At 45.3% G+C, this 23,705-nt stretch overlaps 1 pseudogene; it reads left to right on the top strand.

Moving 5' to 3' along the window:
* The first annotated feature begins 577 nt into the window (after window positions 1-577).
* Window positions 578-18,528, top strand: LOC130042563 (uncharacterized protein C6orf62 homolog; annotated as a pseudogene).
* The last annotated feature ends 5,177 nt before the right edge of the window (window positions 18,529-23,705 follow it).

Consider the following 23,705-nt stretch of genomic DNA (forward strand, 5'->3'; position numbering starts at 1 on the left):
GGAAACCACTTTCCAGATTGGTTGTGTATTTGAGGAGCTTTAGTGATGGGAAATCTTGGCTCTTTGTTTCTCTGGGTGGAGCAGGCTGGCACGTCAGCTGAGCCAGAGTCTCTTTCTTTCTGGCTTCCTTGTTTTTCGCACCATTTTCCTGCCCCTGTTTCAGACAGCTGACTCATCTCTTAGAGTGCTTAATATGCTCACGATGAACAGTCATTCTCTCAGCAAGAATCTTGTCCCTGACTTGTTGGTTTATTACAATCTTAGCACAAAATAGACTTCTCGACTCAAGAAGGCTATGTAATGGATCATGGAAAAAAGGACAAAACAAAGCACAGCGAGTAGGGTGTTTGCCTTGCACACAGCCAACATGGCCGACACAAGTTCGATTCCTCTGCCCCTCTCGGAGAGCCCGGCAAGCTACCGAGAGTATCTCGCCCGCATGGCAGAGCCTGGCAAGCTCCCCGGGACGTATGCGATATGCCAAACACAGTAACAACAAAGTCTCCAGTAGAGACGTTACTGGGCCCGCTCGAGCTCAAGCAAAATCAGACAAAGGCAAGAAATACGATTAACGACAATGAGGGAGCTGTGGACTAAGTTCTCATATTCCAAGCGATATCACTACTATAAGGAAGTCAGCAAAGAAGAGTACAGAGAATGTAACGTAAGTGCTGCAAATGACTTGATTTGCAAAACACATCGTATTCTCCAGTGAAAATTGAGAGACTGGTAACGTCACTTTCTCTTGGATGTGAACTATTTCCTTAACTTTCCGTCATGTTTGGCCCTTGACTTGTTGGTTTATGACAATGCCAGTAGCATGCTAGGTAACATTGTAGGTGCTCTCAGTTAAAAACTTTTGTGGCTGTCATCCTCCAGAGGCCATTGGACAGTCAGGCTTGGGCCTGCAGAAAACTTGTTGGGCCTCACGGGATGGGGGGGGGGGGGGGGAAACCGGGCCTGTCCTCCCCACCCTAACGAGACCCCAAGTCATCGCCCACGAACGGCCTCTCTGGCTCCTCATCAAGCTGCTCAACGGTCCTGATCCCAGAGACTCAGGAGCAGATCTCTAAACCCAGTGGCTTTTGGCAGAAATCACTCCAGATTTAAGTGTTAAAATTTCGGAATTTCAAAACCACATGGGCCTACTGCAGCCACATGACATCATATGTTATTCATAACCAGCAATAGAACAAATTATCTATTGTTGCCTTTTCAGCAGATCTGAGTGTTGGGGTAAAATTTCAAATAATGGTGGGTCTGGTATCGAAATAGTGAATGTGATCATAGAGAGTAATGTGGAAATCATCTGCCCCACAGGCAGGGGGAGGGTGTGGTATGGGGGTATACTGGGGTTGTTGGGGGTGGAGAATGGGCACTGGTGAAGGTACGGGTGTTTCATTGTATGACTGAGACTTAGACCCAAAAGCTTTGTAACTGCTCTCACGGTGATTCAATAAATAAAATTATACAAAATGGAAAAAAAGTAAGGTGGAGTTCATGCACAATTCAATCAGCTAATCAGTGGCTGAATAAATAGCAGTACTCCTACAAAAAAAAAAAACTTTTCTGGAGTAATTCTTTTTTGGGACAATGCCCATTCCCCTTATGTCTACGAGTTTACCTTTCTTGTGGATCTGCATGTATGTGGCCAAAGGAACAACCTCAAGTTTTTGGGGGTTTTTTTAACCTCATGTTTTCTTAAAGGTCTAGAGAACATAGAGCGGGTGCCCCTCCTCTTCCTCTTTGTGTTAATCTTTTTTGTGATTTACTGGAAGATGTTCTGGCCAAAAGGGACTTGTCTGTTACTTTGATGGGAAGAACCTATTTGTGGATGAATGTAGGTGAGAGAGACAGACAGAAAGAGACAGAGACAGAGAGAGACAGAGAGAAACAGAGATAGAGAACAACCAATAAAAAGCAAATATGCTTAATGCACTTTGTCCATCTTTTGAAGAAACTTGTGAGAAGATGATTTTGGATTTTGTTTTTGTTTTAGATTCTTTTTGTTTTATTTAGGGGCTACACTCTGTAGTGCTCAGGGCTTTTACCTGGCTCTGTCAGTTCTGAGTTCAGGGCTTACTCCTAGCACTGTGTTCAGGGATTGCTCCTGGTGGGGCTCAGGAAGCCATATGGGATGCTGGGGGTCAAGTCCAGCTTGGCTGTGTGCAAGGCAAATGCCCTGCCCACTGTACAAAACTGCAGCCCTCATACAAGGCTATTAAAGTTGTCCAGAGCTTTGGCTAGACTGGGTCTCAGTGTCTGGTACATTCTGTAACCAGAGGAGTGATGGGTCTTCTAAGGAAATCACAGTACTGTGTATTCAGAAATTGAATGTTTGGAGAGGGACTACTTCAAGTGAGGCGAGGGGTCTTGAAGCATAAGCTTTATTAACATCATGAAAAATCAGCTTCTGGATTGGAAGAGTACTAAAGAGATCCTGTAGCGCCCCCCTTCCCCATATCTGCCTCAACAACGCTATTATGAAACGAATGCCATTTTCATTATTTGCATTCCAACTTTGGAAAAGGAAGTGTTTGGTGAGATCGCCAGTGTTTGGATGCTGGGTAACATAGGACACCAACTTCCATGCTCCAGACCTCTGAAGGAGGCTCCTCTGGTCAGGATAGGCAGGGAATGAGGTCAGCATGCCAGGATTTTTGTAGAAAAACCTGGAAAGGCACAGAGAGGAAAACCAACTGAAAACCAATTGTTCTACAGCAGAGGGGCAATCATTCACATTCTGCTGAAGATTTTTTCAGTGTTTCCATCCTGAGATTTGTAGCTTCTTTTTTCATAACTATATTCAAGAGTACTTAGAGTCCACTCAAGTATAAATTTGTATAAATTTATAAGTAGATATTTCAAGAAAATATTCTTATGAAAAGAAATATATGGGGCTGGAAAGATAGTAGAGTGGGCAGAGCACTTTCCTTCCATGTGACTTACCCTGGACTCCCTAAATCCCATATGGTTACCCAAGCACTGCTAGGAGTAATCCCCGAGTGCAGAGTCAGGAGTAACACCTGAGCATCACCATGTGTGGACCTCAAACAAAAACAGAAACAAATTTTAAAAAATGAAGGAAGAGTGAAAGAAAGAAAAGAAAGAAGAAATTAAGAAAGAAAAGAAGGGAAGGAGGAAAGAAAAGGGAAGGAGGAAAGAAGGAAGGAAGGAAGGAAGGAAGGGAGGGAGGGAGGGAGGGAAGGAGGAAGGGAGGGAAGGAAGGAAGGAAGGGAGGGAGGGAGGGAGGGAAGGAGGAAGGGAGGGAAGGAAGGAAGGAAGGAACACTCGGACCCTCCTATGAAATGCGCTCCCTGAAAGGGCAGTATGGAGATTCCATAGAATGCTGTTGCTGCCACCTACAGGCCATATGCTAAAATGACAGAATGCTGCTTAAGATGATAGTGTTAAGGTGAGCTATTTAAGAGACTAATTCGTTTTTCCGTTCCTTGTGCTAAGTGATACAAGCCAGAGAGAAAAGGATATGAAAGAATCCATATTAGGGCATCAAATTTTTGCGTGCTTCAGCTAACTTGCAACATTGCTTTCTGTAAAACTGCTTGGCTGCTTTGCACCTGGGGGAGAGGGGACTTGGAAAGTGAACAGGGCATAACATCTTTCTAAACCAAGTGTGATAGGATTCAGGTGTATTTACTGTTCCTGAAATGTATTCTCTCACTAAAGCACCCTGCAGACTTGGGTAACTCAAATGAGGATGGTCAAGGGAGATTACCTAAGGCTTAATGATTCCAGCTATAACCTTGCTTGTGCTGACACTGGATGTGATGTACGTAAATGCTTATCTTTCAATCTATAGGCTAAGGAGTGAGGACACGAGTGCTGATCTTTCATGGTTCACAGCTGTATTATTTATGTTTCCATTTCTTTGAGATGTTCAAGTTATTCATTTAAATTGTAATTATTGCTGAGCATAACATTTCATCTCATTTTATAGTTTAGTTTCACCTGTATTGTTAAACCTAAATAGTTTCAATACCTTAATAGCATTTAACTGTATGGCACTGTTGTCCAAAGTCACTGCACCTTCACCACTGTCAAAGTGTCCAGGACCCTCCACCACAGTTCTTATATTACTTCTAGAATGATATTTCAAGTGACAAAATGGTATGTAGTACAGATTTAGTCTCTAACTTATCCCTAGCCTGATGATCCCAATTCTTATCCAAAAACTCCATTCGTTGAGTATACCCCTCGAGTCTGTGTCCCCGCACAAGATTTGATGTTTTCACCTGTTTGTAGGGTGATATTTGAATTGATTTTACTTTCCAATTTAGTGCTAGTCTTCAATTTGTTCATCTTTTGTTTCAGTTTCTTAAGTGAAGAGACTTCATGTTAGAATCTATTAGATTGACTTTTTAAAAACAAAATTCACATTTTATTTAGGTTGAAATAAACTATACAAAATTGATTTCCTTCACCAAAATTAACTGCAATATTTTCATTTAATTCCCAGAAGCCCACAAAACAATAATTCTTGTGTCTTCTCCTAGTTTTACTTATAAATCAAGAGGAGGCAGTAGATAATAGTCATGGAGAACAGACTTGAAAGCAAAACAAATCAGTTGTCAGTATCCATGGCCTCTGATCCTATCTTGACCATGAAACACAAGTTCAAGATACACTTGCTAAAAGCTTCTGTAGGCTCAACAAAGGAATGCAAACAGCAACAACCAGTTATGGAACAACAATGGCAGACTCGTCTGTTTCTTTAAGTTCACTTGCTAAAGACAAAATCTTCACTTAAAATCTACACTTTGGCAAGCTCAAGTTTCTCTGGTAATACTCTTAATTGTCCAGTACAGGTTTTGAGCAGTAACACTTAGAACTCTTATCAGTCAAAGGTCAGTTGTGAGCTTTAACGTAACATTTTAAAAATGAATTCCTCCCACACAACCTCCAATTTATTTCTTCAAGGAACTGGTAACTCCATACCCACATATCGCATCCACAGTGATAATGTTATGTCTAAAATAACTAAAAACAACTCTAGAGCCACTAGCAGACTTCACACTGAAATGTGATGTGACACTTTCAATGCTATATTTTAGAACAGTTCGGTCTCCAAAGCAGGAATTCAAACTGGAGCCACTTAAATAGGAGTACAAATGAACATACTCAATGGGAGACCTACTGGTCAAGACAGTCAGTGACTGGGTGGCCTACATACAACATAGCTTTTCTGTAAGATGCTTTCAAATGGAAGATAAACCCTATTTTAAAATCTCTTCGGTGTTTCCAATGGTTTCTGAATTATCTGCAGGAAGCTCTGACTTAGTTGTGTAGAGTTTGATATATGTGTTCACCATTAAATCCAAATCATGTTTTATATCAAAATTTATATTAAGCAAAGCCCAGTTATTCGACCCCTGGTCTCTCAAAGTGTTGCTCAGGTAAGCTTTGAGACACTTCCGTCCATTTTCATAGCGTTCATTTTCTACTTTTGCAAAATGTATCTATTACTTAGAGTTCTACAGGTCGTAGAGGTCTCAAAGTGTTTGGCACATAATCGATAATGTTTATTTAGTTGATCTGGTGTTTTACCATCTAAGTCTGCTGTTCTACAATTCTCCACCCATTTCTGGCACCTGGCCTGGTCCCGCGGGAACCTGAAGAAGGCCAGGTCGGACTGCGTGCTCAAGCGCATGCAGTTGGGGGGCACTCAGAAGTTCTTTATTATCGTGTGCCCGCCCGCCCACCCGCCAGCCCAGCCGTCCCCTCCCCGCCTCCTCAGGGCAGCTCGCCCGCCCGTTATGGCCAGGAAGGGGAGCCTGGCCAGTTGGCTGGCTCCGCAGGGCCGCGCACCGGGGGAGGGACGGGGGGCTGGATTGACTGTTGATGCTTTAGCAATGCTTCACTTAACCAGCTGTTTAAGCACTTTCCAACTGATGGTGACTTATGTTGTCTTTCTTTGTCAGTTCTTGTTCAATGATGTAGTGACTTTTTTGGTACATAAATCTTTGAACATGTATCAGAAAATAATATAGACTACAGGGGCCGGAGCAATAGCAATAGCACAACAGGTAGGGAGTTGGCCTTGCAGGCGGCCAACCTGGGTTTGATCCCCAGCATCACATTTGGTCTCCCCTGCACCGCCAGGAGTAATTCCTGAGTGCAGAACCAGGAGTCACCCCTGAGCATCGCTGGGTGTGACCCAAAAAGCAAAAAATAAATAAATAAAACTAAAAAAATCCCAAAACAAAAAATGTACACTACAATCCATGAGGGAAAATTGAATTGCTGAGACCTTTGAATTTTTATCCAGTTCTAACCCTTTCTTTTCCAAGAAACATAACATGTCTAGTTAAATGAAACATGAATTTGGATCATTACAGAAATATTATAAGCATTTAAAGTACTCTCACCACGAAACCAAATAGCGTGTTATCAGAATTCCTTCTCTGTCTGCAACTTACTATTTATCCTACCAATAATGATTTCTAATCACCACCAATCATGGCCAGAATGCTTGGTTTTCCACATCTGAGCAGCATTTTCCTCCTAAGTCAATGGATTTGGTAAGCTGTTTTTGCTTTGTTTTCTTTTGTTTGGCGACCACACCAGGAAGTGTTCAGGGGTACTCCTCGCTCTGTGCTCAGGGATCACTCCTTGCGGTGCTTGGGGAACGCTATGGGATGCTGAGGGTGAACCTAGGTTGGCTGCTGCAGGGCAGCTGCTGTGACTTTGGGGCGTGGCACTGCCACGTGTAATTCTTGAGCGCAGAGCCAGGAGTAACCCTTGAGCATAACCAGGTGTGACTCCCAAAACCCAAACAAAACCAAACCAATTTTTGACTTCAAGCAAGAAAAATGGAGGCTGGGAGTTCGTTCCGGGTCACGAGATGGCGCTGTGGGGCGTTTTCATCCCTCCCAGGCCCTTTTCTCTAAGAATTTTCCACCCTTGGGCTTGCTTCAGTGTTAGGCCTGGGGTAATTAGGATCAAGCAGGCAGCTTCGGGCGGTGCAGCAGTAGGTTAGCGGTTAGGACACTTTCCTTGCATTCACAGAACCGTTGTCTGTCACTTGGCTTCCCATATGGCCCTCGAGTCGTGCCCGGCGGCATTCCTGAGAGTGCCCTGAGCATCTTTTGGTGTGTCCCCAACCATAAACAATCAAACAGGAAAATTAAAACAAAGCAGTCCTTGATGGCGAATTCCCTCCCTTGAGGGATTCTGAGTTGTATCTTCGTCCATCGCCCACGTCCTAGTAGAAGAGGGTTGGGGAACCCTCAGATTGTGGGGTGATGGAGTGTGTGTTGCTCATAGCAGGAAACATCCAGAGGGCTCGTTCACAGACATCACAAAGTGGGTTCAGAACTGTTCTTGCTCAGAGCGAAGAAAAAAAAAAATATATATAAAACTTTGCCTTGCTCGTTCCAGACAAGGATCAACCCCCTGCACCCCTCTTTGTCTAGAGAACAAGCTGGGGAACCCACCTGAACCTCCCCAGGAGATTCAGCTATGTACCCCACAAAAGTCTGAAGGTGGGAATCGAACCCTGTTCACCCGCATGAAACACAAGTATCCGCATGGCTATCCAACTGCTGCCTGTCAAAGCTGCGTTTGACCCTTAATTACCCCATACTTAACACTGAAGCAAACCCAAGGGTGGAAAATTCTTAGAGACACGGTCCTGAGGAGGGACGGAAACGCCCTCGCCTAGCGCCATCACGTGGCGGCTAGGCGGAACTACCGGGGCGGCTATTCCCAAGTTTAAGATTCCCAGCTCCTGCGTTGGAGCTCTAGTACCCGGGTAAGGCGTTTGCCCGGTACCTGGGTCCACCGGCTTCGATTCCCAGCATCCCATATGGTCCCCGGAGCACTGCCAGGACTTAACTCCTGAGTGCAAAGCCGTGAGGAACCCCTGTGCATTGCGGGTGTGACCCAAAAAGGGAAAAACAGAAAAAATTTTCTTTGCTTCAGTGTTAATACGGGGTCATGAAGGATCAAAGGTCAAGGATCTAACAGTGAGCCACGAAGGCGCTGGTCTTGTATGGGGCGATCAACCCATAGGTTCCCCCAGCACAGTCAGGAGTGATTCCTGAGTGCAGGGGCAGGAATAACCCTCGAATACCGCCCGTGTGGTCCGCAAAACACAAGCAAACAGAATGCGACTTTCGCGGCGCATTCCTTCACGCCGAACTTGGGGGTGCCGAGCTGAGTCTTGCTTCCAGCTCCTTCCTCTACGGAAAACCGCGAGGTGTGGGGATGACCGCGACAGGAACTGTTTGCGAACGGGCTTAGAGGGAGAGATTCTACTTCGGGCAAAGCACTGGCCAGGCTGCTGGGTTCATCCTGACACAGGGATCGCCCCATGCGAGTCAAACGCCCTCAATGTTCGGCTACCGCTGCACGGCCTGAGGCCGCCTTCTTGATTCTTTGTGACCCGCAGGTTAATATGGAAGCAAACCCAAGGGCTGGAAATCTTCAGGCAGGAAAGCCTGGCCACGGCTCTTCCGCCGATGCACCACGAGAGGGCGCTGTGGGGCGTTTCCTCCCCTCCCCAGGGACATTCCTCTAAGAAATGTCCAACCCTAGTCCCGACTTTCCTCCAGAACTAGACCTCCCAGGATCCTCAGAATTTCTGATTAATAAAACAAAAAAGAATTTCTGCACAGTGGAGTTGCACCCTTGTCCCTCTCCTTAGTCCCCCGCACTGACTGGCCAAGCTAGTCTCTGGCTTTATTTACTGTGGGCTGTGGGTGGCCCCAACAGCTTCTTGGTGGGCTCAGGGGTATGATATGGTGCTGAGACAGAACCCAGGGTGAGCACAGTAGACGATTGTGCCATACCATAGTATGATCTCTCCAAATCAACCATTTTTACAGGTCTCCAGTCTATCACCCCCACACCCCTACGCTCCACTTTTCCAAGGGTGCCATCTTTCCCTATCGCAGAGAATTTGGGGCTTCCTATATACATGAGAAGTCCCAAGTCTGTGAAGGATGGTGACAGAGGTTAGATTCAACTTCAGGATCTCCAAAAGTTTGGGGTGAGATTGCCTACCATCAGAGAAATGGGAGTAGGTTAAAAAGAATTTTGATTAAAACAGTGATAATGAGCCAAAGACCAGGCAACCTCCTTCCCTGGAAATTCTAAATACACCACTCACTCTTCCAAGAATTATTTTATTTGGGGGTTTGATGTGGGTTCGCGGGGTTCTGGGGACCCTTATAAGTGCTTGCTATTAAAGTTAGCCATGAACTTCTGCTTATTTTAATTAAGTTTATTTTTATGTGTTTTGCTTTACTCATTGAGGTGAACAAAAAATGGTCTATACCCACTTTGCTCTGCCTTTGATCCAGCCCTTTGGAAAGGTTTCCAATTATAGTCAACCCCACACACCACCACCCCATGTTCTGAGGGTGTCCCAACCCTCCTCTACAAGGAATAAGGGTCAGGGATACAGCAAGATACAGCTCAGAGTCCCCCAAGTTGGGGTGAGGGAATCCACCATCACGAACTGAGGCTGTGTCCATGTTATTTGACTTGTTCATAGTTTGGGGGTCACAAACCCAGAAACGCTCAGGGCTTCTCCTGGTTCTGCACTCAGGAATCGCTCCATCATGACGGTGGGACTGTATGGGGAGCCAAAGAAAGAACCAGGGCCTTGTGTCTGCAAGGCAGAGCCCTAACCGCTCTGCTCCTGCTGCAGCCGCCCAAGCTGCCTGCTTGATGACCCCATATTGAAGCAAAGGGCTGGAAATCAAGCATGGAAGAAGTCGGGCCGCGGTAGTTCAGCCTAACTGCCACGAGATGGCGGTGTGCCGCGTTTTTGCCCCTCCACAGACCCCTTTCTCTTAAGAATTTTCCTCCCTTGGGTTTCCTTCAGTGTTAAGTATGGGGTCATTAAGCACACAGCTTCCACAGGTGCAGCGATAGGAGAGTGTCGCGGGTGCTTGTCTTTCCCGCGGGTGACCAAGGTCCGATTCCCGCCTTCAGACTTTTGTGGGGTACATATCTGAATCTCCTCGGGGTGCCCGGGTGGGTTGCCCCAGCTTGGTCTCTGGACAAGAAGGGTTGCAGGGGTTGGAACCTGGTCTGGAAGAAGCAAAGCAAGGCTCTTTTCTTTTTTTGTTCTCTTCGCTCTGAGCAATAAAATTCTGAACCCACCTTCGATGTCTGCGGCTGTGCCCTTTGAATGTTTCCTACAAGGGACAACCCACACTCCACCCACATTGTGAGGGTGCCCCAACCCTCTTCTATAAAGATGTGGGGGATGGAGGAAGATCCAGCTCAGAATGAGGGAGTTCGCCATCAAGCATCTGAGACTGCTTTGTTTTCATTTTCTTGTTTGTTTGTTTATGGTTGGGGCCACACATGGATATGTTCAGGGGGTTCTCCTGACTCTGCACTCAAGAATCACTTCGGAATGGCTGTAGAACTGTATGGGGAATGTACGAAAGGATCTGGGTCCCATGCATGCAAACAAAGAGCCCTTAACCGCTCTGCTCCCGCTGCAACGGCCAAACTGCTTACTTGTTTCCTAATGACCCTATACCTAACACTGAAATCTGTAACTGGCTGTGATCCACTGGGCTGGAGCTATAGCACAGCAGGTAGGGCGTTTGCCTTGCGCGTGGCTGACCCGGGTTTGATTCCTCTGTCCCTCTTGGAGAGCCCCGCAAGCTACTGAGAGTATCCCGCCTTCACGGCCGAGCCTGGCAAGCTACCCGTAGCATATTTGATATACCAAAAAACAGAAACAACAAGTCTCACAATGGAGACGTTACCGGTGCCTGTTGGAGAAAATCTGTGAAGGGAGGACAGTGCTACAATGCTACCTAGCTTTGAAGCAAAGAAAAGGGCACGACGTCTCTTTTTTTACAGAAACTAAAACAAGGTATCATTTATTGTAGGATATACTGAAATATCATTTAAAGGTAAAGGCCCTCCCGTTGTTCGTCGATTTGCTCGAGCGGGCCCAGTAACATCTCCATTGGAGACTTTGTTGTTACTGTGTTTGGCATATCGAATACGTCACAGGGAGCTTGCCAGGCTCTGCCGTGTGGGTGAGATACTCTCGGTAGCTTGCCGGGCTCTCCAAGAGGGGCGGAGGAATCGAACGTGGGTTGGCCATGTTTGCTGCGTGCAAGGCAAACGCCCTACCACTGTGCTATAATGTGAAATATCATTATAAAATATAATTAAGGCTCACATACACTTTTCTATTGATTTCTGTATATAACACAATGATTCAGTATTTGTGTACATTTTAAAATAATTTAGAGAGTAAGTCTAGTTAATGTATGTCACTACATATAGTTAAATTCTTTTCTTGTGCTGAGAACATTTTTCTTTTTAATTTTTATTAGTGAAACACCATGAGGTACAGTTGTAGACTTACAAATTTTTGTGCTTGTGTTTTGATTATACCCTGATCAAGTACCCATCCCTCCACCAGTGCCCATTTTCCACCATTACGGATCCCTGCATCCCTCCCCACCATCCCCCCCACACACACACCTCTTTGGCAGGGCATTCCCTTTTGTTCTCTCTCTCCTTTCGGGTGCTGTGGTTTTTAAAAGAGGCATTGAGTGGAAATCATGTTTGGTCTATAGTCTACTTTCTGCATGCTTCTCCCATCCTGGGTGGATCCTCCCAACACCCTTTATTTGGTGCTCCCTTCTCTATCTGAGCTGAGGGTTAGGAAATCTGAAGCCTGGGACAAGTCGGGCTGCAGTAGTTCCACCTAATCCCCACGTGATGGCGATGTGGGCGTTTCCATCTCTCCCTGGGCCCATTTCTCTAAGAATTTTAAATAGCAGAGGGTGAGCATTTAATAACATTTAATAATGGTCTTTTCTCTGGTTTTTTTCCCCATTGTTTTTAAGTCCCTAGCACCTTTATATTTTTTCACCTTTAAAGCTTGTTATAGTGGGAATTTGTTTCAGAATGAAACTTCTAAAACATCAGTCATTAAAAATTTTAAATTTTACGAAAAGATTTACAAAACGGGTATAATTTGGGGGAATTTCCTTTGCTTTCTGAATTCTGTACAACACGAGTTACACACTCAATATTGCGTGAAAAACCAGAAATCCTTCTCCTCTGTCACTCCTGCTCTAATGGGCACCCTAGTTTTCAAGCACAGACAGAGCATTACAGGCACAAATCAGCCTTACTCCCCCAGACAACAGTGGGAGAAATGTGTGGTGTAGGAATGATTCCCTTCCATTCTAACTGGGCTTCCAGCCTCTGAAGTATTGTCGCAAAGAAGGCAAACAAAGCAGTCCTGCACTAGACATTCCAGGGACCAGCCTGAAACCGATTTTGGAAAAAGGAGAAAGTGGTGCCCCTACTTCTGTCAGACCCAAAGCAGGCAGTCGGAGGCCTTTGTGGTGATTTCTGAGTTAGTTTTGAAGAAGGCTTTCTCCTGGAGTCTTCTTTTCACTTTCACTTAGGGAACACTTTAGTATGTCAGAAGAATTGTTTGTGCTTGAAACCAGGGTAATTTCCCATTTCTTTGTGGACTTTGTATGTATGAGTCACGTCTTGCAGTGGGGTTCGGAGATGCACTTGGAAGAATATGAGTTCTGAAAACTTGAGATTTTAAGCTGAGTCTTTTATCTATAGTCTCTTGCTTATGTTTTTTGTTTGTTACTTTTGTATTCCTGGAAATCAAACTCAGGCTCTCACACGTGCAAGGCAAATGCTCTGTTGCTGACCTACATCCTGACCGGTTTTAGACTTAAGTGTGACCTTCATATTATTACAAGAACGGGGGGATTTGATGGAGGGGAGATTGGGCCATACCTGCTGTGCTTCGGGCTTACTCTTGACTCTGAGCTCAGGGTGCACTCCTGGCAGTGCTTGGGGGATCATACGGGGTGCTGGGATTGGGACCTGAGTCAGCATGCAGGCCTGCTCTCCCATAGGTCCTGAAAACTCAAGAACATAAATCACAGTTTTCCCTCAAGTACCAAGATGGGAGGTTGTCAATTTCCCAACACTGTTTCTTTTTATATAGGGGTTGCTATCATTTGGATGCTTTCTACTCCATTTCTGAATGTCCTCCCTTCTGCTGACATAATCATATGCATCTCTGGAATTCAAGCGCTCCCTTTGGAAGGGACAGATTTAAATTTTTGTGACTTCTCTTTCATTACTTTTCATCTATTGGAAGTAACTTTTCTTGGATGATCTGATACTCACCCAGCACCAGATATTCTCATCCAGAATCCTGTAAGAACATTCTAATTTTTGCTTGAAATTTACACAAAGGGCATAGAAGGGAGAAGGGATGAAAGGGAAGTCTGAGCTGTGCGGGAAGAAAGCTGTGGGAAAAGAAAGAAGTCATAATTCCTGTTTCTTCTTTAAAACCAGAATTTCAGTCATCTGTTTTGGGGCACTCAGGTTTTTTCCAGATTCTGGCTATTGTAAAGAGTGCTGCAATGAACAAACAGGTGCAGATGTCACTTCGACTATACTTTTTTGCCTCTCTGAGATATAGTCCCAGGAGTGGTATTGCTGGGTCAAATGGGAGCTCAGTTTCTAATTTTTTGAGAATCGTCCATACTGTTTTCCAAAAGGGCTGAACCAGTCAGCTGAACCAGCAGTGAAGGAGGGTCCCTTTCTCGCCACATCCGCGCCAGCACTGATTGCTTTTGTTCTTTTGGATGTGGGCCAGTCTCTGTGGTGTGCAATGATATCTCATTGTGGTTTTGATCTGCATCTCTCTGATGATTAATGATGTAGAGCATTTTCTCATGTACCTTTTTTGCCATTCGATGTCTTCTTTGAGAAAGTGTCTGTTTATTTCATCTCCCCATTTTTTGATGGTGTTGGATGTTTTCTACTTGTGGACTTCAACTAGTACTTTATATATCCTTGATATCAACCCCTTGTTGGATGTGTATTGGGCAAATATCCTTTCCCTTTCTGTAGACTGTCTTTGTACTTTGGTCACTGTTTCTTTTGAAGTGCAGAAGCTTCTTAGTTTAAAATAGTCCCATTTGTCTATCTCTGTTTTCACTTGCTTGGCCAGTGATGTGACATCTTTGAAGATACCATTAGCTTCAATGTCATGGAGGGTTTTGCAACTTTGTCTTCAATGTACCTTATGGATTCAGGTCTGATGTTGAAGTCTTCAATCCATTTTGATCTTAATTTTGTACACGGTGTTAGGCAGGATCTAAGTCCATTTTTTTTGCATGTAGCCATCCAGTTTTGCCAGCACTATTTGTTAAAGAGGCTTTCCTTATTCCACTTCACATTTCTTGCTCCTTTATCAAAGATTAGATGATTAGATTAGTGATAGGAGAATCCTCCCAGGATGGGAGAAGCATGCTGAAAGTAGACTATAGATCGAACATGATTGTCACTCAATGCGTCTTTTGAAAACCACAGCACTGAAAAGGAGAGAGAGAACAAAAGGAAATGCCCTGCCACAGAGGCAGGGTGGGGGGGAGGGGCAATGGGGGGGGGGAAGGGATACTGGGATCCATGGTGGTGGAAATTGGGCACTGGTGGAGGGATGGGTACTTGATCACTGTATAATTGAAACTCAATCACAAACATTTGTAAGTCTACAACTGTACCTCATGGTGTTTTACTAATAGAAATTTTTTAAAAATCAGAATTTCAGAAAGCAACAGTTAATTTTGAATATGCTAAAACAGCTGGCATGAGAGCAGATGTCAGAGCATTAAAAAGTGCCAGGGGCAGAGAGAGATTGAGAGAGAGAGAGAGAGAGAGAGAGAGAGAGAGAGAGAGAGAGAGAGAGCTCTCCAGGGTGGATGCTCAGCTCAGCATGCAGCAACCCCAGACTTGATCTCCAGAACCTCATGTCTCCTTAGTGCCACCAGAAAGAGTCGGAGTTACAGCCCCTCTTCTTCTAAGTTCTTTTTTTCACCTTCTCCTCTTTCCTGTAAAACCCTTAGCAGCATGAGCACTGCTGCTCAGTTAACAAAATTCAGTTTACTCAGCTTTGCTACAGACTTTGATAAATCGCATAACCCCCTTCAGGTTTTTCTTGGTTTGATTTTTGCTTTGAGTCCACCCCCGGTGGTGCTCAGGGATTACTCCTGTCTCTGCACTCAGGAATCACTCCTGGCGGGGGCTCAGGGAACCATATGGGATGCTGGGGATTGAAGCCGATTGGCTGTGTGCAAGACAAGTGCCTTAGCCACTGTGTTCTTTCTCTTAGGCCCAAATTCAACTTTAACTTACCTAGAGTAAATGTTCTAATAGTGGGTCTCATTGCCCTGACCCTGAAAGAGCCTCCCATAAGGCACCGTTGGGAAGGACGAGTAAGGAGAGGCTGATACACTCTCAGGGCTGGGACGAATGGAGACGTTACTGGGGCCCGCTCGAGCAAATCAATGAACAACAGGATGACAGTGACAGAGTAGATATCTTAGAGTGTTCATGGAGAAGATGTATCTAGGATTAGAGATGTGGAGGGGGCAAGGCACTTGCCATACCTGCTTCTAATCTCACTTCGGTTTCTGGCACCACATGTGGTCCCATGAGTACCTCTAGAAGGAAGCCCTGAGCGAAGGAATAAGGAGTAGGCCCTGAGCAGCTTCGGGTATAGCCCAATTCTCCCCCATCACAAAATGTTTTTAAAGATGATGATCAAAACTCCTTGGCCAGCAGAGGGGAGAAAAAGTTATAAAAACATCCTTAGCCTAGTAAAACATTTCTCAGTCAGGGTCCGACCTCAGATGAAAATAACATAAATGGTAAGACCAAGGGGCCAACATATTGATGATGGGGGCTATACAAAATGGAAACGAGTCCATTGGAAAAACAACCCAGAATAACAATTTGATTAATTCAACAGTATTTATTACATGTTCAACGAGTGGCTCGAGAGAGGTGAAGAGGTTTGCTTCGCACACAGTTTTGTCCTTAGCACAGCATATCTTCATCACCAGGAGTGACCCCCGAGTACAGAACCAGGAGGGACCGCTACCCCCTCCTCTCCATGTTAACGGAGTGTTGGGTTGTGTAGGTTCTGAGGTTGCTGTGGTGAACAGGCAGGTGCGATTCCTGCTCTTCCAGAGCTTACCTTCTGTGAGAAAGCTTATCATTAGCATGGAATCAAAATGATGAAGGAGATGCTGATGAATTCACACAGGAAATCAAGAGGCGATGCCCAGGAGGGCCCTGTGTCAGCCTGGGATGTCAGGGAAGGCCTACAGCCTGGAGAGTGAGAATGCACCAGCCATGCTGGCAGCTGGTTCACGGGCTTTGAAGGAGATGGGATTTACTCAGTGCCAGAGGCCAGCGGCCAGTACTTTCTTGTGTCTTTTCACCTCTCTTGGCGTGTGTCTTAGAACCCCGATGACTGAGAACAGACTCAGGCCTGCGGCTCTCTATTCTCAATGACCCTTTGAAGCCAACTTGCCAGCCATTTCAGTCACCTCCGGGAATTCACACTAAACACCCTGACTCAAGATCCTTTATATTAGGTGGGCACCCCAGCCTGGATATAGCACCACAGCAAACCCATTGACTGGATCCACTTTGAAATTTATGGAGTCCTTATGCTGCTGAACAGTGGCATAGGAGTGCCCTGATCCTCCTTGCCCACGCTCACTTCACTCCAGACTGTCCCTTGTCCCTTCCCCAGCCCCCACCCACTTCCTCTGATGTAGTTCTTCCCACACTAGAAAGATGCTTGATTCAGCAAGTCCACATGACCTGTGGTGCACTGCATCCAAGTGTGTGCAGATGCCACAACAAAATGCGTGTAACCCCAGTGAATACCATAACCAACTGTGAGAGCACTGCAAATCCTGGTCATTACAACAGTGAAAAGGGAAGAGAAAGGGAAAATGAATGAACATTAACAGCATCAAGTAAGGCATAAGCACATCCATCCGCATAGTCCTAGACAGGGTCAGAACCAGCAATCTCATTGTTTTCCACCTTCACAGCTGTTCTTCTCACTGGCGTGGCTGCAGAGGAAGAATCTCACATGGAGTTGTCATCTGCCATCCCTTGGGACAGCAATAGCTTCCTCTGGAATGTGTCTTGTAGGACCTGCCCGCAGCTCTATTTCAGGTGGTCTAAGTACTTATGATTTTGTTTTTTTAGTCACATCTGGCAATGTTCAGGGCTTACTCCTGGCTACGCACTCAAGATTTACTCCTGGTACTGCTCATGAGACCATATGGGTTGCCCCAGGGATTGAACCTCATATTGTTCACGGACTAATCTAGCTCTGTGGTCTGGGATTACTCCCGGCAGTGCTGAGTGAACCATGCAGTGCAAGACTAAACCCAGACACAAAGCCTGCACTCCAGCTCTTCGTTCTATAGCCGTGTTTTGGGGGGCTTTCTTCATTTCTATTTTCGTCGGGGAAGCAGACTGGAAATGCTCAGAGGTTACTCCTGGCTCTGTAACTCAGGAACAACTCTGAGCAGTTCCTTGGGGACCAAATGCTCTATCCACTGCACTATCACTCTAGACCCAAGGAAGGTCTTATTCTCAGAAATATGCACACAGGGTTATCGTGGCTAGTTTTTTATTCCAGCAAAGATTTGGTCCTAAGTATATAATGCGCTGTGAACATTCATTCAATTGGTGGTGGGAACCATGACTTCAAACGTTGGCTTTTGATTTGAGGTCACACCTATTAGTTCTCAGGAGCTACTTCAGGTTTGGTGTGAAATGTTGTTGCTGGCAGTGTTCATGGGACCACAGGGTACTGAGCATCTAACCAGGGACTTCCGTTTTCAAATCCTGTTTTCAAACTCTGGCTTTTGAGAACTATTCCTAGTTTCTTATTGGAGGAGTGGCGGTATCTTTCTCTCTGTCTCTCTCTGTCTTTCTCTCTCACTGTCTCTTTCTGTTGGGGCCGGACTAGATGGTGAAGATGAGTCCGTGTAGAAGAAACAAGCTCTGTACAGACTACATGCTCAGCTTAGAAAGAAAAAGAAGCTCTAGCTGACCAGTTTGACTTCAAGATGTATATTACCTTTGCATTCAAGGAGAAGAAGAAAAAAATCAGCAGGTTTTGAAGTGTCTGAGGTCAAACCAGTCATGACGAATAATTATAAGAAAATATCCTAAAAGGTGTGCGGGATTCCAGCTATTCCTTGGAAAGTTCCATAGAGCTTTTAAAGGAGGATGTGGTCCAGCTTCCTGCTCCTCGATACCAGTCTGTGAGAAGGGATGTCATTGACTGTACTCAGGAGATGTATTTCATTCTGTGGCCTTAGAATGTTATTGAAAAAAATTGTCTGTCTACTGTTTTCTAGTTGGAAGGAATCTGATGAGCCTTTTCGTCTCATTCATGCCAAATTTGAGTTTCATCACTGTGACTATGAAAAACACTTTCTGCATGTACTGAGCCACAAGGACAAGACTGGAATTGTTGTCAACAATCCCAACCAGTCAGTGTTTCTCTTTATCGACCAACAGCATTTGCAGACTCCAAAAAATAAAGGTAATATCTTCAAGTTATGCAGCATCTGCCTCTACCTGCCAGAGGAACAGCTCACCCACTGGGAGGTTGGCACCGTAAAGAAACACCTGCATCCTTCCAAGCCAGAATAGAGTCTGGGCCAGCACAGTGGAGAAGATCAGAGTGCAGCAGGAGATCTTGTCTTGTTTTCTTACCACTTTATTCTTTCAGAGATTAAAGAAAATGGACTCATGCACAGAACACTCTGCATTTTGAAACTTGTTCATCCTGATTTCTTTTTAAATCATTTGTATCTCAGAACTGAAAAAAATTAGCTGTCTTCTTCACAGACTGTGTGAAAGAAGACTTTGCATATTTGCTGCACTGTATCAGCATCTTGTTAAAAATGTCAAATGAAAGGACTATTGTACACCGAAATGCTTCAATGTATTTGAAAGCACAAGGTGATACTCTTTTTGACGGTCTTTCCATTTGAGCTGGTTTTTGCCTCTTTGACATCTGTCATCAGCATTTAGAGGGTAAGAAGTACATGTAGGAGAATAAATAATTTTTACAAATGCAATAGCTTTGCTATAATTACCGTTGATCCAGAACACTGTCAGATTCAATCTAATGACCAGAAGTAGTTGTTCTAAAAAGAAAATTCAACCACGGAAAAGAAATCTTAAATGAAAAAAGCATCTCATTGCAGGTATTCTAGCCTCATTTTACTGGGCCAGGTTTGTTTAAAAAAAAAAAAAAACCAGACGAGTCCATGTAGACTATCCCACTAACGGTCAGGAATACAGGGAACCATGAAAATGGGCGAGACAAGACGTGTGTGTCCAGATTGGTTTCAATGAGGCTCAACATCTCTTTCTTTAAGCTGCCTTAAGTAAAAAACCTAAATCTTAGTATAGCAGAAGAGTCAGTCTTTTCTCATAGACCAGATGACACCAGACCCACTTGACACCAGATGCTTGAGGTTGTAAATAACAGGCCAGAACATTTGGCTGTGTTTCTTTCCTGAGGGCTGAAACTAACTGGCTTGTGAACATAATCAAACAATGTATGTCATAATGCCCCCGCTTAGGGGGCATGGCTAGGGGCCAGTTGGTGGGGGCGGGAGGGGGAAAGCGCTGTTGCTCTGGCCTTTAAAGGTCAGCGGGAAGGCGGGTGGGGCAGGCCTGGCTGGGACTGCGGGCTCACGCTCCCCACCTCCCAGGTCTCACGCTGAGGCGGGCTCCGTGTCCTGCGTGCCTGTGCGGACTGCGTCACGGGCGTTGACCGCCGACCGCTGGTGGTGGCTCCTTGGAGACTGCCCGGCTCCTGCACGCCACCTCCGAGGCCCTGGGCTGCGCCCGCCATGCCAAGCTGCTGCTAGGTGGCCTGTGCTTGGGGCCCAGCTGGATGCTGAGCGTGTGGGCGGGCGCTCAGAGCAGGTGAGGGGCGGGCATGGGGGTGGGGGTCCTTGCCAGCCCGTGGGGCCCAGCTGGACGCTGAGCGTGTGGGCAGGCGGTGTGGGCAGGCGCGCTGAGCAGGTGAGGATTTGAAAGGATCCTATGTATTTCCCAGTTTCCTTCTGGGAATCAGAGCAAAAAGCTGTTTGCTAGTTCTTAGAATTGGAATAATCTGCAGAACTCAACACCGCCAGTTAATAATAGTGCCTAGATAGTCTGTGTGCTTTTCTGGAGGCAGAGTTTCTGAGTTGCCTCCTCCGTAAGACCTGAGCAATGCTGGGTGTGCCCCTTCCCCCCCTCAAAAAAAAAACCCCACAACAGCAGTAATAATAATCTGATGTCAATTGTAGTCAAGGATATTTTCATCAGGCTTTTATATACTCGAGTTTTATTCTAGTTAAGTTTCTGAAAGGCCCTGCTGTAGAAAGGCTTGGTAAAGCTTGCCTACTTGAGTCTACCACACGTTAAGGGTGTGCTTCTGTAGATCCCTTTTTAGGGTGATTCATTTGAGAAGCTTGACCCTCACCAGCAAACAGGTGTCTTAATTGGTAAAGGTCAGAAAAAGGCGTCTGGTAGGTTGCGTTATAACGGTAACATTATTCAGCAAATTTTTGTGGGTCTTTGGTCACCCTTAAGAATGTCTTCGGGTGGCCTGAAATTCAGTGTTTGTCTAAGGATGATGACTTTCCTCATCTGAAAAATGTCTGAGCTCTCAGAGGGTTTAACTTGACAAGGGAGATGTCCTCGGTTCCGATGACAGCCCAGAGAAGTTCTAGCCTGTGATTCGGTTAATTCAGCAGTGGAGGAGGACCGTGTTAGATGAGTTCACGGTATGGACCCATGTTCAAATGCTCTGAAAAACATCGCATTGCTGTCTCAATGACAGCTCCCTGTCAGAGACCTCCACAACAAGCACTTGAGTTGCCTGAAGTGCCTCACAGCGCTGGGATAGTCCTTTAGGAACAGGAGCAGAGAGCTTTCATCAGCAAGCTGTGTGAAAGTAAAACAGACTTCACAAATGGCAGTGATTGCTAAATGTCCCCACATGGCTGTGACCATGACTTCAGGGAGTTGTGGCAGGTGTTATACTGAGGCCTTACAATGATGTCCTTGCTATTTCCTGTATGGTGGGAGTTTCCCTTCCTCTAGGAGTGGAGACGTGCCTTTGATTTGTGGTGTCTCCTTCTGAGTTCAGTTTTGGAAAGAAAAAAAATGACTCTAAAAGAACATATTTTTGCACACACACACACCCCAACACTATTTCTTTGACTCCCCAAGTTCTAAAAACAATTATTTGAAAGAACCTTTTCAAATGAGTAAAAGGTCTGCTTCCTTTTCCAGTTCAGAAGATAAAGTAACATTGTCTACGTTATAAAGCATGATGGGGAAACATGAATGTCAAAGGAAAAGTTGGTGACTCCTTTCTGGATGTTGTGGCTGAAGATCATTTAAAGATTGATGATTTGGGTGAGTCTGGAAGATTCCTGAACTTTTATAAGTGAGCTATTGCAGTGGGTTCAAATTTTTTTCCAAGAATTTTAACTGACAACATGCTAAGCAAAGTATTAAAATTCAAGATGTGCAAGTACATTTCCATTGATAAAGAATGATAGTAATACAAGCTTAATGAACTGTAATTAAATGTAGAAAGTTAGATCTACTTAATCTCACATTTAGAAAACAACACATCAACAATGTTTTTTACACCACAGCTCTTTGTAACAGCAAAGGACTTGAAACAAGTACGTGCCCATCAATGGAGAACTGATGTAGTTCAGTCGTACAGCATTATACTATTGTTCTAAGGAGTATTTAGTAGAAGTATCAGTGGTTATCCATAGGTAGGCTGGGAACACGAGGGAGATTTTCTTGTAAAACTTTTTAACATTTTTCTCCAAGTGTAAGTAGGCTACCTATTTTCAAGTGTATTTAAAGAAAAGAAAAAGAACTTGAAGGCTAAGTCTTCCTGGATGATCTCATCGGTAGATCATCCAAGGTAAGGAATAGACAGTGTTCACTGAAAATAGACCCATAGACTCTGATGACAGAACTGAGATTACCAAGGGTGCAGGGCATAGGAAGGAAGGTTCCTGTGACCCGAGAGAGGCTGTCCTTGTGGTGGTGGGGATGGTGACTTAAATTCCATGTTTTTAGTTGCTTTCAGCTTTTCCGATGACTTGAAAAAAATATTGGAAGGAGTCGTTTCCAAACATTCGATATTGGTTGTCTCTTTTTAAACCTCTTCATTTCACTCTTCTTTCCTTTGGACCTGAATGCATGGAAGTGGCCTGTCTCTGTGACCGCCGAGCTGTGCTAATTCACTTCTGCTCTTGAGCCTAGTGATTAGGGTGATTGGTCCTATCATCAGTCACAATTGTCCCTGATCCCCTAAGTAGCTTCCTACTTCCCTGAGGATAAAAGACACATGATTTGGTTCCCTTTGCTCTTCCTCCCTTCTCCTTTTCTCCTTTCTCTCTTCCCCTGTCCCCCATTGCGGAGGGGGTGGGGTTTGTGTCACACCTGGCAGTATTCAAGGATTACTCCTGGATCTGTGCTCAGGGATCCTGCCCTGCAGTGTGTGGGGAATCCAGTACTGTGTGCAAAGCAAGTGCTTGCACCTCTGTACTACTCTCAGCCTCTCTCTTTCTCTCTTCATTCTTTATTCACGCGTTGGCCACCTGCTTTTTCTCAAGCACTGCATTGAATTCAACCCACATTTCCACCTTTGGGACTTTCCATCAATTTGACATTTCTTTCTGCCTGGGTCATTTTCTCTCTCTGACCTGAAAATCCTGCAAGTGTTGCTTTTCATCTTTCTAGTCTCAATTTACATGCTCCTTTTGACATGGCACTTTTCCCAACGCCCTCGTATAAAATAGGGTTTCTTACCCCTTTTTCTTGTTTAAAACATCCAGGTCCTCTCTCATCCCATTGATGACCAGCTGTTTCTTTGTTTCTGTTTCTCTCTGCCAGTAGACTTCATTGGAGAATAAAATAATCCTCATTTTACTTCACATTGTATATGGAGTGAAGTATGTATAAACCAAAAGGACAGGTGTAAATTTAGGATGCAGTGCGCATTTTTAACATCGATTAAAAATGTGGGCAAGTTGTGGGCGGGATTAAAGATAAATTAAAATAGATTAAAAATGCGGCAAGTTGTGGGCGGGACATTCAAAGTAAGAGAATGCCCTGGAACCCAGTGCATCGTTGCTGATCGGAAAAAATGCCCTGGTACCCGGATGCCAGAGCCATGCTTGTATGAGCTCATGGTCACTGGGATACTCTCTGGAAAAGGCTGGACGGGAGCACCTAGCCCATCTGGGACCTCCTGGTGATATCGGCTCTGTTTGGGGCCTGGAGCATTCTCCGGGAGCTATGGGGCCCTCCAGCTGGTTTTCTTCTTTGTTGCTGTGTGTTGTAAGATGGCGTTGGGGGCTAGTCGTGGGCATGACTTCCGGAATCAGAGATTGCCTGGGAGCCGAGGCGGCCCCTTTGCAGTTCGGAAAAAAAGTCCTGGTACCCGCATGCCAGACCCATGCCTGTAGGAGCTCATGGTCACCGGGATTCCCTATGGAGAAGGCAGGACGGCAGCACCTACTCCATCTGGGACCTCCCAGTGATATCTGCTCCGTTTGGGGCTTGAAGCATTCTCTGGGAGCTGTGGGTCCCTATGCCGGGTTTTCTTCTTTTTTGCTGTGTGGTGTAAGATGGCTCTGGGGGGCGAGTTGTGGGCGTGACTTCTGGAAGCAGAGGTTGCCTGTGACCGGGGCAGCCCCATTGCAGTTCGGAAAAAATGTCCTGGTACCCGCATGCCAGAGCCATGCTTGTAGGAGCTCATGGCCACCGGGATTCCCTCTGGAGAATGC

Source organism: Sorex fumeus, unplaced genomic scaffold (assembly GCF_029834395.1).
Source record: "Sorex fumeus unplaced genomic scaffold, SorFum_2.1 ptg000103l, whole genome shotgun sequence".
Taxonomy (NCBI): domain Eukaryota; kingdom Metazoa; phylum Chordata; class Mammalia; order Eulipotyphla; family Soricidae; genus Sorex; species Sorex fumeus.